Below are 15,171 nucleotides of genomic sequence, written 5' to 3' on the forward strand. Positions count from 1 at the left end.
CCTCCCTAAAAAAACGAGTAAGCAGAGCTTCTCACTAACTTTTTGAGAGTAGAAGTCATCTCCCTTTCATGTAGCTTTCAAAGCACAGGTGTCTTCTTTGAGACAGGACTTGGCAAAGGCTCTGTTTATTTCCTGGTTGATAATAAATCCATTGTTATTTCTTACAGAAAAATTACAATCAAATTTATGGCAATAATACCTTTTTTTTTTTAAAAAAGAAATGTCTCCAAGAACATTTATACAGTAATACATTCCTAACACAGCTGCTCAGAAGAACACAGGTGGTGGTCATAGATTTCCAAGTGCATAGGGAATTCCACATTCAATGAGAACCGGAGTGTTCTACATATGCAATGGGAATTTCCACTGGATGAATGGAAAAAATTCTAATACAGAGAGGAATTGGAGCTTCAGGTGAGCATTAGAGGCACCCAGACTTTTGCTTCTTGCACTGTAGCTATAAATGGGGGAGGTCTGTGAGTATGTGTGCACATGTGTGTGTATTCCAAAAAACAAACTTGCTATTTTAAATTTTCCTACTCCATTGTATTTAATGGGCCACAGATTTAGGTATTGATGGGAGGAGAGGTTTCCTGGCACCAAACCCCAGCAGATAGCAAGGGTCCACTATACACACACACGCACGCACGCACGCACACGCTATACAGAGCCATCTCCTTTATCTTGACACACACACATCTGGATGTACAGATAAGCGACATGCACAATTTGACAACCAAGTAGTTTCAACCCCTTTTCACTTTAAACTGATAGAACTGGACCGCACAAAAATGCACAGCAGTAAACTGATTATGTCTCTAATCAATGGATATTTGTATAAGTGCCAGACATAAGGCATAAGTGACTCCATGTGTTAATCACAAGGCAAGCATTTGTTTCAGCCTGCCTGCCTTCAACTACAGACAGAGAATTTGTTCTCCCTTCAAAATAAGACATCTTAAATGGGCCCAAGTAGACATTTAATAAATAAATATTCAAAGAAAAGTTAAGAATCTAATGTATATGTCATAGAATGTAAGCCGAGGCTTAATTTCTTTTTAGCCATGCTTCTGATAGTATCCAAGTCATGTAATAATTTCTTTAAATAAAATATCCAGTTTGCTCCAGGTTTGGGACCAGAAGCAATCTGTTATTTTATACCATTAGAAAGTTCTGTTACACACCATTTAGAAGAGATAAAGATGGGACAGTACAGCCTTTATGCCAAGGGCTTCTTAGTATTTCCAAAACACAGTTCCCATCAGACTTTGGCAAGACTCAGTAACTGGGATCTTCATAGCCATGAAGCAACCAGAGGGTGGTTATGACAAGTAAGAGAGATGTTAGGATTCAGGCATTCCTGGAAGACACTTCTTCCATTTTTACTTTTTTTCTCTAAAAAGGTTTTGCAGTTCTGTTGTACAACCCATTTTATGAAATCACTGCCATTACATTATTAAGTTTATATGAAGGCTTACATTCAAAACAAAGTATGCAGAGATCCACCTGGATGTTCCCCTGAAGGCAAATCTCCCGCTGTGCCTTCAGCATCCTTAATTTAACAAACAAGTGAATAATAATAAGAAATAGCAATAATTATACTAGTAACGGCTTAGCACTTGTATGGTGCTTTGTGTGATGGAAGTGCTGAGCACACTTTAAGCAATTAGTTCTCACAACACCCATGTGAGTTAGAGACATGTAATTACCCAGATGTTGCACACGGGGAAAGGAACAAAGAGGTTACCTGGCCCACTGAAAGGGGGGGGGGACAATGAAAGCAACACCTTTTGTAAAACAGGAGAAAGTGTAGCACCAACTGACATCTGATATGTTCACTTGCAAATAAGAACTACTGCTATGAAACTGCATTTCCTCACAAGGAATGCCTGACTGAAATAAATATATATACTCGCCCCATACTCCTGAATGTCTGAGTTACTGTTGCATCAGGATGATCTCTGTTTTCTAACTTGCCAGTGTCCTGCTTAAAATGGGGTACCTGTAGCTGGATACAATATTAACGAATAACACAGAACAGAGAGGAGTTCTCAACTGATCTAGGTATTTTGCTTCTGCTAGTGCAACCCAATATGCTTTTTCAGCTACAAGACCACAGTAATAGCTTATTTTCTGCTTATAATCTGCTAAAACGGTTAGGTCCTTCTCATATGTATTACTCTTAAATTAAGCCTTTCCCCTCCAATCTCTTATACTTTTTTTGTTTTTGGTAAATGATAGACTTTGCATTTATCTCCACTTATGGCTGGTACAGACTGATACTAAAAGTTGCCTTGCAGGCGGTGTGGGGGCATGACGTACACATGACATATGTTCTGATGCCACCACAACACCACCTGGAAGCCATCCGCCTGCCCACACATGGATTGGCTTCACAGTGTTTCAGTGGTACAGCATTTAGATGCTTCATTCTGCCAGAGCACCGCAAAGCCATGGTGGTGGCAGAAAGATGCCCTATTGCAGTCTCAAAAAGGAGCGGCATTTTGATGCCTCTTTTTGAGCTGGCAAATAGCTGGGTCAGGGCTGCATTGTACAGTTGCCATGGCCCCAATCTGGCATTTAAACATATCTGTTTCGACCCTGAGTTTCATCATACTAAGTTTGGTCCAGTGTTCCATCCTTTCTAGATCCTTGATCCTACCTTTTATGATGTGGTCTGTCCCTTTTAGCCTTATGTCTATCCTAATCTGATAATTAACCATTCACATTTAGACTGACCAAACACCAATAGTGATGGGTTGGAACACAAGATTCAAGAAGAACAGTTGAAATGCCTCGGTATATTTTGCCAAGAGAAAGAAAATCAAGGGGAGACATAATCTTTAAACATGAAGTAGATGATTTGTTCTCTGTTGTTTCACATTTTCATGGCCACTTAATGGAAATGGCAAAGAAGCAGATTTTGGGAAAACATTAGGAGCAATGTTTAACCATAAGAGCGTTCAGAGAGGGAACAGATTTCCCTGGGAGGCTGTGCATTCTCCTTCACTAGAGGTATTTAGGAAAAAATTGGATAGCCACCTTTCAAGGATGCTGTAGGTGCATCCTACATTGCAGAGCCTGCAATGAACAAACAGGACATTGAATCAGATAGCTGATTCCTTCAGCTGTTAGAGAGCTCACTTTGGGACAGAAAGTGAAAGGGGTGCAATGCTTGCAGAAGGGAGCAGTCCCAGCCTTTGGCTGCCTTCAGGTAAAAACTAAAAACAAGTAGCTTCTAGATTTGCTTAGGAACCCAATGTACCTGTTTTACAATCCCTATAGGTTTCCTGTCTAATTTGAGAACCTAGGCATTATTCAAATAATTGCCATCTGTAAGCCATGCCTCCCCAAACTGCTGAATGGACCTACATATTACAAAATGGTGAATAAGATATGTTTTAAAAAATAAATAAATCACTATCACAATAGCAATGATGGATAAAACAGAAAGCAAATTTGACAAGGAAAAATCCCCACACAGGGCTTGAGAAGAAGGGAAGGTTGTGGGATGTTGGCAATGGGAGTGGACATGAATTTCATGTAATGACTAAATATAATCAGCCATGTCTTTGACTTCTGTTGTATAATGTCATAATTCTGCCAACAAATCTCAAGATGTTATTTTAATCATGTTTAGGCTTACTCCCTATTCAGCTCCACTGAAACATAAATTCCAAAAAGCATGCTATCATAGAATATTTGTAAATATGGCAGATTTCTATTCTTAGTCCATTAAATGATCACACTTAATAAATAAAATAATAATAAAATTTTTATTTATATCCCGCCCTTCTTAAAATCAGGGCGGCTTACAACAAGGTTAAAATACAATCCATACAAAACAACAAGACAAGAAGAGTTAAAATGCAAATACAGCAGGTCATACAGAAAATAACAAGCAAAAAGCCCCATAGCCCAACCTCTTGGCCACGGAAGAGGAGGGAGGCCCACAGGATTTTTATTCGGGGAATGCCTGTTGGAACAGGAAGGTTTTCAAGTCCTTCCTGAATTGGGCCAGGGTGGTGGACGAGCGGAGCTCAGTGGGCAGCGTATTCCAAAGGGCTGGGGCAGCCGTGGAGAATGTCCTCCGTGTGGTGGAGGCTAACCTAGCCCCAGGCACCTTCAGTAATTGCTGCCCAGACGTTCTGAGGGTGCGAGGCGGAATGTACGGGGAGAGGCGGTCCTTTACGTATCCTGGGCCCAAGCCATTTAGGGCTTTATAGGCCAAACTATACAGGATATGCATTTATTACCTTTAAAAACAACAGCAACAACAAAGTATGGTGTGAGGCTGGAATCCTGAATGTAAACTAGTAGGTAGAGAAAAGGTGATTAACCCTTTCCCAAAAGATCATTTCCCAAATGTTGCTTTACTCTTTGAAGGGGAAAAAGGCCAGTCCATATTTGTTTTCAACACAGGCTGCGTCCACATTGCAGGAGTAATCCAGTTTGACACCACTTTAACTGCTATGTCTCATGGCTATTGTCGTTTGTTGTGGCCCCAGAGCTCTCTGACACAGAAGGCAAAATGTCTCACAAAACTAGAATTCCTAAAATTTCACAGCATTGAGCTGTGGCAGTTAAAGTGGTGTCAATCTGGATTATTTCTGCAGTGCAGACGCAGCCACAGTGAGGAAAGCTGAATGGGAAAACCTACTCTGGGTAAAAGGACTACTCTCTTCCATTCAAGTAGATGCTATTTTGTTATAAACAGAGAAGAGAAAAGAAGGAAAGAGAAGAGAAGAGAAGAGAAGAGAAGAGAAAGAAGCCAGAGCAATTACATGTGCCATGTGTAATTATAGGGGGTGGAACAGAATGTTAAGATATATATTTTCAAAAGCATCATCTTTACACAAAATAAGTTGTGCACATGGATGCACGCGCGCGCACACACACACACACACACACACACACAACGTCCTTTAGGTGGCAGGCACTGTATAGCAAGGAGTGTTAAATTTATGTTCCATTACAAGCCCCCCTCCTTTTCTCCCCTTTCTTCCTTTTGGTTTCATCTTCTCAGTAAAACACATAACTTAAAATGAAATCAAATATTAAAAATGACAGACTATATAAGTGCTGTGAGTAACTTCAGGTCACGGAGGGAGGGAAATGCAGGCAAGTTGTCAGGCACTATCTGTCAGAGTGAATTAGAAACAATCAACAGAGACTGAAAGGGAAGGTGATTGTTATTAAGCAGTGGGGCTGTGAGCAAGCTACCCAGATGTGGTCATGCATATAAAGAACAGGAAACAGCAGTTTAATTCAGGAAGCACTGGCGAATAGGGCAGCACAAAGGATAAAAGTCTTTTGTCGCTAATAAGCTGGAAGTTACTTTGATAACAGCAGGGTTAGAGTCGAGAATAAAACACATTTCTTTCCCTACTATACACCATTAATATCACAGAAATGTGGTAGAAAGGAATGTGTGGCACAAGTAAAGATTAGTCGCTAGGCCTCGGCATCAACAGCAACACAATGTCACAGCTCATATTATTAATTAGGAACCCAGGATTGGCTATGTCTAGGTGACAAGAGGAGGTCGGAAGGGGGGGGGGATGCTAACTACTTTCTCTCTGCCGTTATGTTCAAAACTGGAACTCGGTGCAATGCAAAATAATAACCGCATCATTGTTCCAAGAGGCACACTGCTAAATGGTTTTGTGCTTTTTCTCCACCCTTTTCTTAGCCCATGGGAAAGGTGAATAATTGGAAACAGTCTAAATATAATGAAGACCATTTATGTGATGGCTAAAAATAATTTCGCACGCAGACAGGACTTGATTTCAGAAGGGGCGAGAGAGGAAACACACAAATTTTTTTGTAAGAATGCTTTCTGCAATTATCTGTTTGCTTTTGAAATGGTCAACAACTCTGCAAACAATGCTGGGAATACAGAGATTTTAAATAAATTTTAAAAAACACACACCAACTTTTCATCCAAGTTATGGATGGAGTTAAGATGGTAGATAGGCATGGCAAATAATAATAATAATAATAATAATAATAATAATAATAATAATGTGGAAACTTTGACACATGTCTGGCCAGCTATTCATGGCAAAAAGCAGCTGGATTATTATTCTGAATAAACTAGAAAGTGGGGGGCCAAGACATATTGTTGGTCATAACAAAGCAGTATTTTCTGCCTGAACTTTTGTGAAGAGAACCCAGGGTTGCCATAATTGTCCACTATTACCAGGGACAAAATGTAGGACAAATTCTAGACCAAACTGTAGCTGCAGGACAAAACTCAGCCCAAAATGTAGGACATTTAAGGTCCTCCATTTTTCTTAAATGTCCTACATTTTGGGCTGAGTTTTGTCCTGCAGTTGTCCTACAGTTTGGTCTAGAATTTGTTCCACATTTTGTCCCTGGTAATAGTGGACAATTATGGCAACCCGCAAGTCATGTTTCATGTGCCACCTTTCAGTTTTCCCATAGCAATATCCTGACTATTGATATATTCATGAAGAAATGTGCTTACGTAGAGAAATGTAAAATAGTTGTAAATGTAAAATGTAAAACACCTCCACAAAAATCAGAGCAACTAAATTCTGTGTTGCATAGATCCAGGCTACCTGAAGGACCATAATCTCCAGTGAACCTATGTGGTCTTTGAAAACTTCAAGGGACAAAAAGAAAATCTACAATCAGTTTCATAGCCAGTATTATCTGCTACAATCTGAGACATATGACCTCAAGAATATTCATCTTTGGGTCTGGTCCTGGAAGTTGTTGCAGAAACCGGGTAAATAGCTCCCCCTCCTTCCATAATAATGAATCTGGTGTTGTTCAATGGGACAGACTGCTGGACAATTGAGGACAAACAAATTTCTTCAAAAAGAACTTACATTCCTCAAGTTATATTAGTGCTTAAATTGGAGAATTCATTACAAGATGCCAACCACAAAAGTGAATGGTTTTAAAAGGGAATCAGACAAAATAATGAGGAATAAGGGTACGAGTGGTCACTAGTTGATTTAGCTACATTATACCTCCACAGCCACAAGATTGTGAATTCAATCCCAGGCAGGGCTCCAGGGTCCACTCAGCCTTGCATCCTTCTATAGGTTGCTAAAATGAGGGAGTACCCAGCTTGTTGGGGGCAATAATTTTACATATTGTAAACCACTTAGGGAGTGCTTAAGTGCATTGATAAGCAGTATAGAAATGTACTTGCTATTGCTATTGGCCATTTTGTTGTTACGTGCCTTCAAGTCAACTCAGACATATGGCAACACTATCATGGTTGTTTTTGTTTGTTTGTTTGTTTGTTTTGTTTGTTTTGGCAAGATTTGTTCAGAGGAGGTTTCCCATTGCCTTCTTTGTGGGCTAAAAAATCCACCCAGTGAATTTTAGAGTCCTAGCCCACCAATGAAACCACTATGCCATGCTGACTTGCCCATCATTAGAGGCAAAATGACTGTGTACAGTGGTACCTCGGGATACGAAATACCCAGGTTACGAATTTTTCGGGATACGAATAAATCCCATAGGGATTTATTGTTTCGGGTTACGAAAGTTTTTTCGGGTTACGAAAAAACTCCGGCGCTGTTTTAAATGGAGCCGCGGCAGAGCCGCGGCTTTTTTCCCCATTAGCGCCTATGGCAATTCGGCTTACGAAGGTTTTTCGGGTTACGAAATTAGCCGCGGAACAAATTAATTTCGTAACCCGAGGCACCACTGTATGTCATTTGGTGGAGAACAGTAGAGTAAGGATGCAATTGCACTCATGTCCTGCTTATGGGCATCTCAAAGGGATCTGGTATGGGAGAATGACAAAAGAATACTTCACTAGAGTATTGGTCAAATCAAGCATTCTTATGTTGTAGTGAGGTATTCTGGAATTATATATACACTCTCCACTACCATTAGCAGCATATAGATCACCTGAAAGTATTCAGGGCATTATGTTCCTTGATCCCCCACTCCCAAATTCCCAAACTGCAAGTCCTCTTGTCATAAATATCAATATCCTCATCATTATCATCATTAGTAATTTTGTGGTTAGGTAACTGGAGCTGCAGGGCCCCTATCTAGGTAGGGACACAACGCAGAATTACATGGAGCCCTGTAATTTTCTGCACTGAGATGTACAGTTAAGTTGTAGGAATGGGGATCTGAACTATGAAGTCCTATTCCATGACTGCTCCAATTTGCTTTTACTGAACTGTATGATGCTTTGCTGCTGTGTGCCTTCAAGTCATTCTTCAACTTGTGGTATCCTTAAGGTGATATCCTCGGGTTTCCTTGGCAAGATTTGTTCTTTGCTATTGAACTTCCTCTGAGAATATGAGTGTGGATATTGCCTAAGGTCACTCAGTGGGATTCCATGGCCAAGCAGGGACTTGAACCCTGGTCTCCTGAGGCCTTAATCCAATGCTCTAACCTCTACAAGATGCTGATTCCCACTTTAAACCAAACAGTAATTCAGAAAATTGTGTCCTTGTGCCTCTCCCTCACCACAGAATACTGACAAGCATATCTGATGCTTTTAGAAAGGAGAGTAAAAATGCCGAGGAACAGCTTGTAATCCAAACATTAAACTCCAATAATCTACTTGGAATTCATTAAAAGTTTCTGGTATGGAAAAACAGCAAACAAATCATTTCTTATAAACTAAAAGATGCAATTTCAACAGCCAGCTCTCCTAGCACAATTGACTCTTTTATGCATTCTGTAAAATCTGTGTATTTCTTTCTTGAGTAAACTCTCCAGAGTTTAGCCTGTGGAACTGCCACCACAGTATACCTTAATAGGCAAAAGATGCAAATATTTGGTATTAACAGTTACAAGGGAAGAGATTTTCTTATCCCTTCACTTGCTTATCCAACCAATCTGTAATTGCTGACCTTCCTGAATTTGCAAGAGGCTTTTCAGTAAAAGTTACTGTGTTTCTAGCCATCCGTTGTTGTTTTTTTAGTGAAGAATACAATTTAGACTACCAGGGACATGCTATTATTTGACAAACATAAATGACGGAAGACATCAATAGGCTAAAGAACAACGTGGAGATTTTAATAAGGAAAGAAGAATTTTCTTAAGTGTGTTTATTCTTATTTAAAACCTAAAGGAGTGCTAGATAGTACTACATACTAACTATATAAATATTTTTAATATACTTTAAAAGGCATGTGTTCAGTGAGTCGTGCCAAGTTTGTAAGCTGTGCACCACTTTCCTAACAGCACTAACATTTATATGGTCATAACAGAAGGTCTTTTTTATATTAAAAATTTTTTAACACCCCATTAAGAGGAATGAGAGGAAAGCACATTTGCCCCTTTGTTGGTACTCTTGCTTCAAGTTCATCTCCATCTCGAGGCAGATGCAACAAGATAGTCTTCCGCTGATTTACAATGCCATCTCCGAAGACAGCAAGTTTTGCATCCTTTCCTTCCCCACACCCACACACATTCTAAAATGCAGGTGCGCGCACGCTGGTGTATTTCGTTAATGGCACATCACTCACTACCATGCCGTAAATACAGAATGAAACAATGGCTATTTTAATAGCATTTTCATTAGCTTGATGCATTCTTGTTGAGTGAAAGCCAGGGTATCATTACAGTCCTACAACATTTTCAAAACAGGCAGAATCATATTTAGTGATCTGCTGTGGTAAACTTGACATTTGAGGCAAGAAAGGAGATGGAGTGGACACTGGGAGGAAGGAAATCCAAATGGGGAAAGCGGGGGAAGCAACAACAGAAACCACTGGTCACATACACCCACATGAAACAGAGTCCTTCTAAAGAATGCTGATAAATCTCATATGGACACCAAGCCCTGTAGACACTTAAAGACGTTTTATGGAAGAACTGCTGGTTTTTGCAACTAAAAGAGTTTCTGAAACCTGTATCTGTTCATACTGTAGGAATATGAAGAAAGTGGGAAGGGAGAGCTTTGTAGGAACCAATTGGCATGCTTTAACCGACATCGCACCTCTTCATTCTGCCTTGCAAATGCCCTCTGAAAGTCTGCTGTCTCCAAAAAATCTGGGTTATTACTTGCTCTTAGAGGCCATCATGGTGGAGGGGACTGAAAGGACAGTAGTGGTTACAGGCAGAATCAGGGATGAGGAAAAAATTCATAAGTCTTGTCTGCTCTGTGGCTCTGTTTCAGCCAATCTGCACAATTAGCATTGCAGGGCTATCATTAGCTTGGTGTCTTTTATGAAACCTTAGGATTGAAATCCTGGTTTTATTGTCATTGTAGTGGTTTTGGTACCCTGGGGCTAGTCAATGTTCCATTTTTACAGCTTTCATGGATTTATCTGGAGTATCAAACAATTTCAGATTATTCCAACATTACCTTTATCCTCTTCCCAGCTGTAAAAACCTTGAAATGTTAGCAATTCAGTGAGGATTTCCTGGGTAAAAGAGAGTCAGCATGACATAGCATTTAGATTGTTGGGCTAGGACTCTGGAAACCAGGGTTCAAATTCTTGCTTGGCCACCAAAACCCAATGGGAGTCCTTGGCAAAGTCACACTCTCTCTCGGACCCATTCACACTACACAATTATAACCTTATTATTAGACTTTAAATGCCATGGTTCTGTCCTCTGGAACCCTGTGTTTTGTAGTTTGGTGAGGCACTGGAGTTCTTTGGGTGAGAATGTTATATCCCCCTCCCTAAATGTCAATCCCAGGATTTCAAAGGATAGAACTATGGGCTCTCAGCCTCAGAGGAAGGCAAATACAAACCTCCATTGAAGAAATCTTTTTCAAGAAACACCATGAAAGGTTTTTTGGTGTGGGTTTTTCAGGCTATGTGACCATGTTCTAGATGAGTTTATTCCTGACATTTCACCAGCATCTGTGACTGACATCTTCAGAGAATGCATTCTCTGAAGATGCTAGCCACAGATGCTGATGAAACATCAGGAATAAACTCTTCTAGAACATGGCCACATAGCCTGAAACCTCCCCGCCCAAAAAACTATGGATGCCAGCCATTAAAGTCTTCGACTTCAACATCATGATAGCTTCAGTTCAGGGCCACCATAAGTTAGAAATGACTTGAAAACACACAACAACAGCAACAACAAGAACAAACTATAGTTCAACAAAGCAGTAAACCTAGTTCCAATGTTCTATATGGTCATATTCAACAGAGGACCCTTCTGAAAACCTTTTAGATACTTCTGCAAATGTAGGCCTAATGCAAAGGTAACATCAACCGTATAAAGTCATTTGCCAGCTTACTTTTGATTACCCACTTTTTCTTCTTTCTCAGTTGTAAAAAACATGAAATTTTACCAGGCACTGGTAAAAGAGATCTTTACCAGAGAGAGCTTCCCAGGTAAAAGAGATCTACCATCATGTCTTGGATACATCATTACATGGGACATCTGCATTGCCAAGTTCCTGTTGTTGTTGCTGCTGCTGCTGTTGTTATCATTATTTTCATTTATATTCCTTGTTACCAAATAAGCCTGTCATTATCATAATCAACATCATGATTATCATTATCATTTATATTCCTTGTTACCAAATAAGCCATTTATTATGTATTTGGACTCCAAATAACTATAGGGCTTTTCCACCAAGAGTCAATGCAAAATTTTGCAAGAACAGAACAAAACAAAGCACCCTCTTTTTTCTCTCTTCCAAAATGCCTGAGAAGGGCCGAGAAGGGTTATAAATGATGGTGAGAATGCCCCCATGTCCCCAAGAGAGTGTTTGGGGGCATTTGGGTTGAGCAAAATATATAGATGCCATAAGAATCAAGAGATTTGCAGAATATTGTCTTTTTCCCCTGTACTTAACCTTCTTCAGATGTTAAAAGACCCAAGGTGTAAAGTTAAGGCATACTGTACAAACCAGATACAAGCCCTCATATTTTATTTTTAAGCAAAATGAATCATGCATGTTTTTTAAAAAATACATAAAGGGAACTCTTTTCACACTGTTCCATTCTTCTTATCTTATGCTCTACTATGTTGATCACAGTCATTTGCAACGGCTGCATGAAGTACTGATCTGATCCCTGTAGCGGAATTTCTGCCAGTAATGTAACAGCTATATTTCAGAAGGGTCAGAACTCCCCCATCTGTATTTTACTTCCCCAAAGGGTGAATACACTCAACAGCAATTCCCTTGCTTGGCACATAATCTCTAAACCTTACGGGCAATGGTAGTGATTTCCCAGTCCAAGCAGACTGGCAGTTGAGATCACTTGTTTGACATAATGTGGAAGCAAAACACTTACCTTATTAAAGGACTGCCCTCCAAAATACAGCGTAGTTAAATACACTGTTGCCACCATAATTGTTTAGCAAAGCACATTGCTGATAATATTATGAATTGCCGCTAATGTCTGGTTAGTAAATTAATACAGGAGTATCATTTACTGTTAATTCCAATAAGTTCCCTGAAGTTAAGCATATGAAGAGGGATTAGTTTTCTTCTAAACTGAATTGTGCCTAACAAGGGTGACTGACTTGCACACAGCAGTGGAGAGCCCAGCAGTGCAGAACCCAAAGTCTATCAAAGGATACAGAAGGAGCATTTTCAACTGGTGTTGCTTGTCTATTGGAAGAATTTGTTTGCTGACCAAGAACTCGACTGAACAGACCTATAGGCTTTGGAGTGATGACATGTAACTAATGAGTGCAGAATTAGGCAATTTTACTCTAGGCTCTTTTATGCCCCCTCATAAAGACTTATCTTTGTTTTTCTTAGAAGTCCACTTTTACAAGAACCATGAGGACACTGTCATCCTAATGTTTATTAATAACACCTTAATAAATTAATAATAAACTGTAATTGATAGCCGCTTTTATCAACTTGCCTAGATTGTCATCCGAGGGTTCTCCACAGCCAAGATTTAAATGTTTCATTTTATTTTTAACTTTCCCTTTTCTCTATTTCAGTAATGTCAGGCAAAGAGGTATGGTTTTACTATGTGAACGAATGATGGTGTAGAATAATTTATGACCCAGGCTCAGGCTTTCAGAAAAGCTATTTCACATCTTCACTTTGATTTGGTTGTATCAAAAAACTGCTCAAAATAACAGCAGAGGCTCTCAAAAGTAGAATGCGGTTACTGAAGAGCTAGACATACTCCATACTCCAAATACAAATGATCTGCCAAGAAAGTCCACGTTGACAGGCTCCATGAATTAACTCAATTTGCATCAAGCCAGTTATGGTATCTGAGCATTCCTAGAATTCAGGCCATTTAAAATGTTATGTATACAGGAGGAAGAGGTGGTGAACACAGAGCAGCTGTGGACCAAGTAGTATCAGCCAAAACAATGGGCCATGAGGTCACTGTATGCTATCACCAGAAGTTTACAGAAGATGCATGGTGGTTTCTAAGCTCTACCTGTAGACTTTGGTCTTTACTGAACAATTTTGGTCTTTACCACAACAGTCATGCTAATTATAATAAAATGGTAACATACTGCCTTTCAGGCAGCCATCACTGCACTTTCCTCAGTCATATGACCGGGACTGCTGCCCCATTGTGCTCTTTTCCCAACCTTTCCCTTAATCCCACCTCCCTGCCTTATGCCCTACCCTTGGTAGCGGTTTTTGTTTTTCTCCCTTTTTTTGTTGTGTTTTTTTTGGGGGGGTACAATTCCAGAACTTTGCTGACATGATTTAAGTACTAAAAAGTTTTTTTAAAGAAAGAAAGAAAGAAAGAAAGAAAGAAAGAAAGAAAGAAAGAAAGAAAGCTAACCAGAGTGCATTGGAATACCAAGGAGAGGGGGGGCGGACACTGATGCCATGTGTCTGGCAATCGTGCAACTGCTCCGGGAGTGACACTTCACAGCTGGGGACTTGCACGATTGGCATGGGTTTCCTCTGTGAACAAAAAGAGATGGGTTGGGGACAGAGCAGTTAGGGATTGGAGGCATCATCATGTGATGAATCTCATCAAAGCCACTTCCTTTCCAGCGAAAATGCAGTCAAAAAGCTGTGTGTCCTTTGAAACAATTTCCTATATCAGTAAGGACTAGGAAACTTAATCACAAATTAAAGCAGCAAGTTTCAGGAAAATACTAATAAATAATAATAATAATAACAATAATAATAAAGTTTATTTATATTTCCCACCTCTCCAAAGATCGAGGCGGGATTACAACAATAATATAATACAAAATAATACCAATAGAACAAAATATTAATACAATCAATAAAACACTAATATTGAATTTTCCAATTCCTATTAGTTCTCTAAAAACAGTTTTCCGTAGTCAGTGGTCATTGTCAAGAGTGGAATATTGTCATCGGCATTTATATAAAATCCGATGGATAAGCCCACTGGAAGAGATCCGTTTTGAGTGCCTTCTTAAAGGTCTCTGGGATCGTAATGCAACGGATCTCTTCCGGTAGGCCACTCCATAGTTTTGGAAACGCTGCTGAGTCCCTTATAAAAAATGGAAAAATAAATTGTGCACAAAGTGTCAGAACCCTGTATATCAACCAGGAAGCAAATATTCAGCCGTATACAATGCATGGAAAATTTTTACAACTAGGCAAGTGGTTAGAGTGGGTTTATGGAAAATGTGTTCACATTCTGCTTGGACCATGGACTTGCTATATCATATCAGCGGCTATCTGCTATCTCTTGGCCTCCGTTTCCCAGATGCAAAATAGGAGTAAAATAGATTCACCATACAGGGTTACCATGAGGAGCAAACACAATAAGCACACTATGTACTTTCTATGTACAAAGAATATTGTGTAAGTAACAAAAAGCAGTCCCCTTGGCTCCTATACAAGGAGAAAGGGATATAAACAGAATAAATAAACTATCACCATACATGGGTTAAATGAATACTTTTTGTAAGTTTATAGAAACTTGCCCTGGAACTCTACATGTTGTAGAGCAAAAAGCCTTTATTCCAAAACAGTTCCAATAACCACCAACAGATTCTTGGGACATTAAGTTCTGCCCAGTGAATTGGAATCTTGTATGTTCACCAGGCAACAGACATAGATGAATGGGACAGATTCCCACCTGCCATCATGCTTAGTATTAAATAAGCACCTTCTGTAGAACTTGCTACTGTTGCCTTCATTTTTGACAGGAAGAAATGTCCACATTTCTATTGACAGTGTCATTCAAGAACCCCATTTGATCCTTTCCCTATGTCACCGTCTTGACCCTTAATAAGTTGCAAGCACATTGCACCAATTCTTTTTCCAGCATG

The 15,171-nt window shown here is 39.7% G+C and overlaps 1 protein-coding gene across 6 annotated transcripts in view; it reads right to left on the minus strand.

Annotated features, from left to right (window-relative positions):
- The window catches only part of ZNF536 (zinc finger protein 536), a 476,434-nt gene that overhangs the window by 302,524 nt on the left and 158,739 nt on the right, over positions 1-15,171 (minus strand). The gene's annotated exons all lie outside the window — the stretch shown is intronic.

The sequence above is a fragment of the Sceloporus undulatus genome, chromosome 8 (assembly GCF_019175285.1).
Source record: "Sceloporus undulatus isolate JIND9_A2432 ecotype Alabama chromosome 8, SceUnd_v1.1, whole genome shotgun sequence".
Lineage (NCBI taxonomy): Eukaryota > Metazoa > Chordata > Lepidosauria > Squamata > Phrynosomatidae > Sceloporus > Sceloporus undulatus.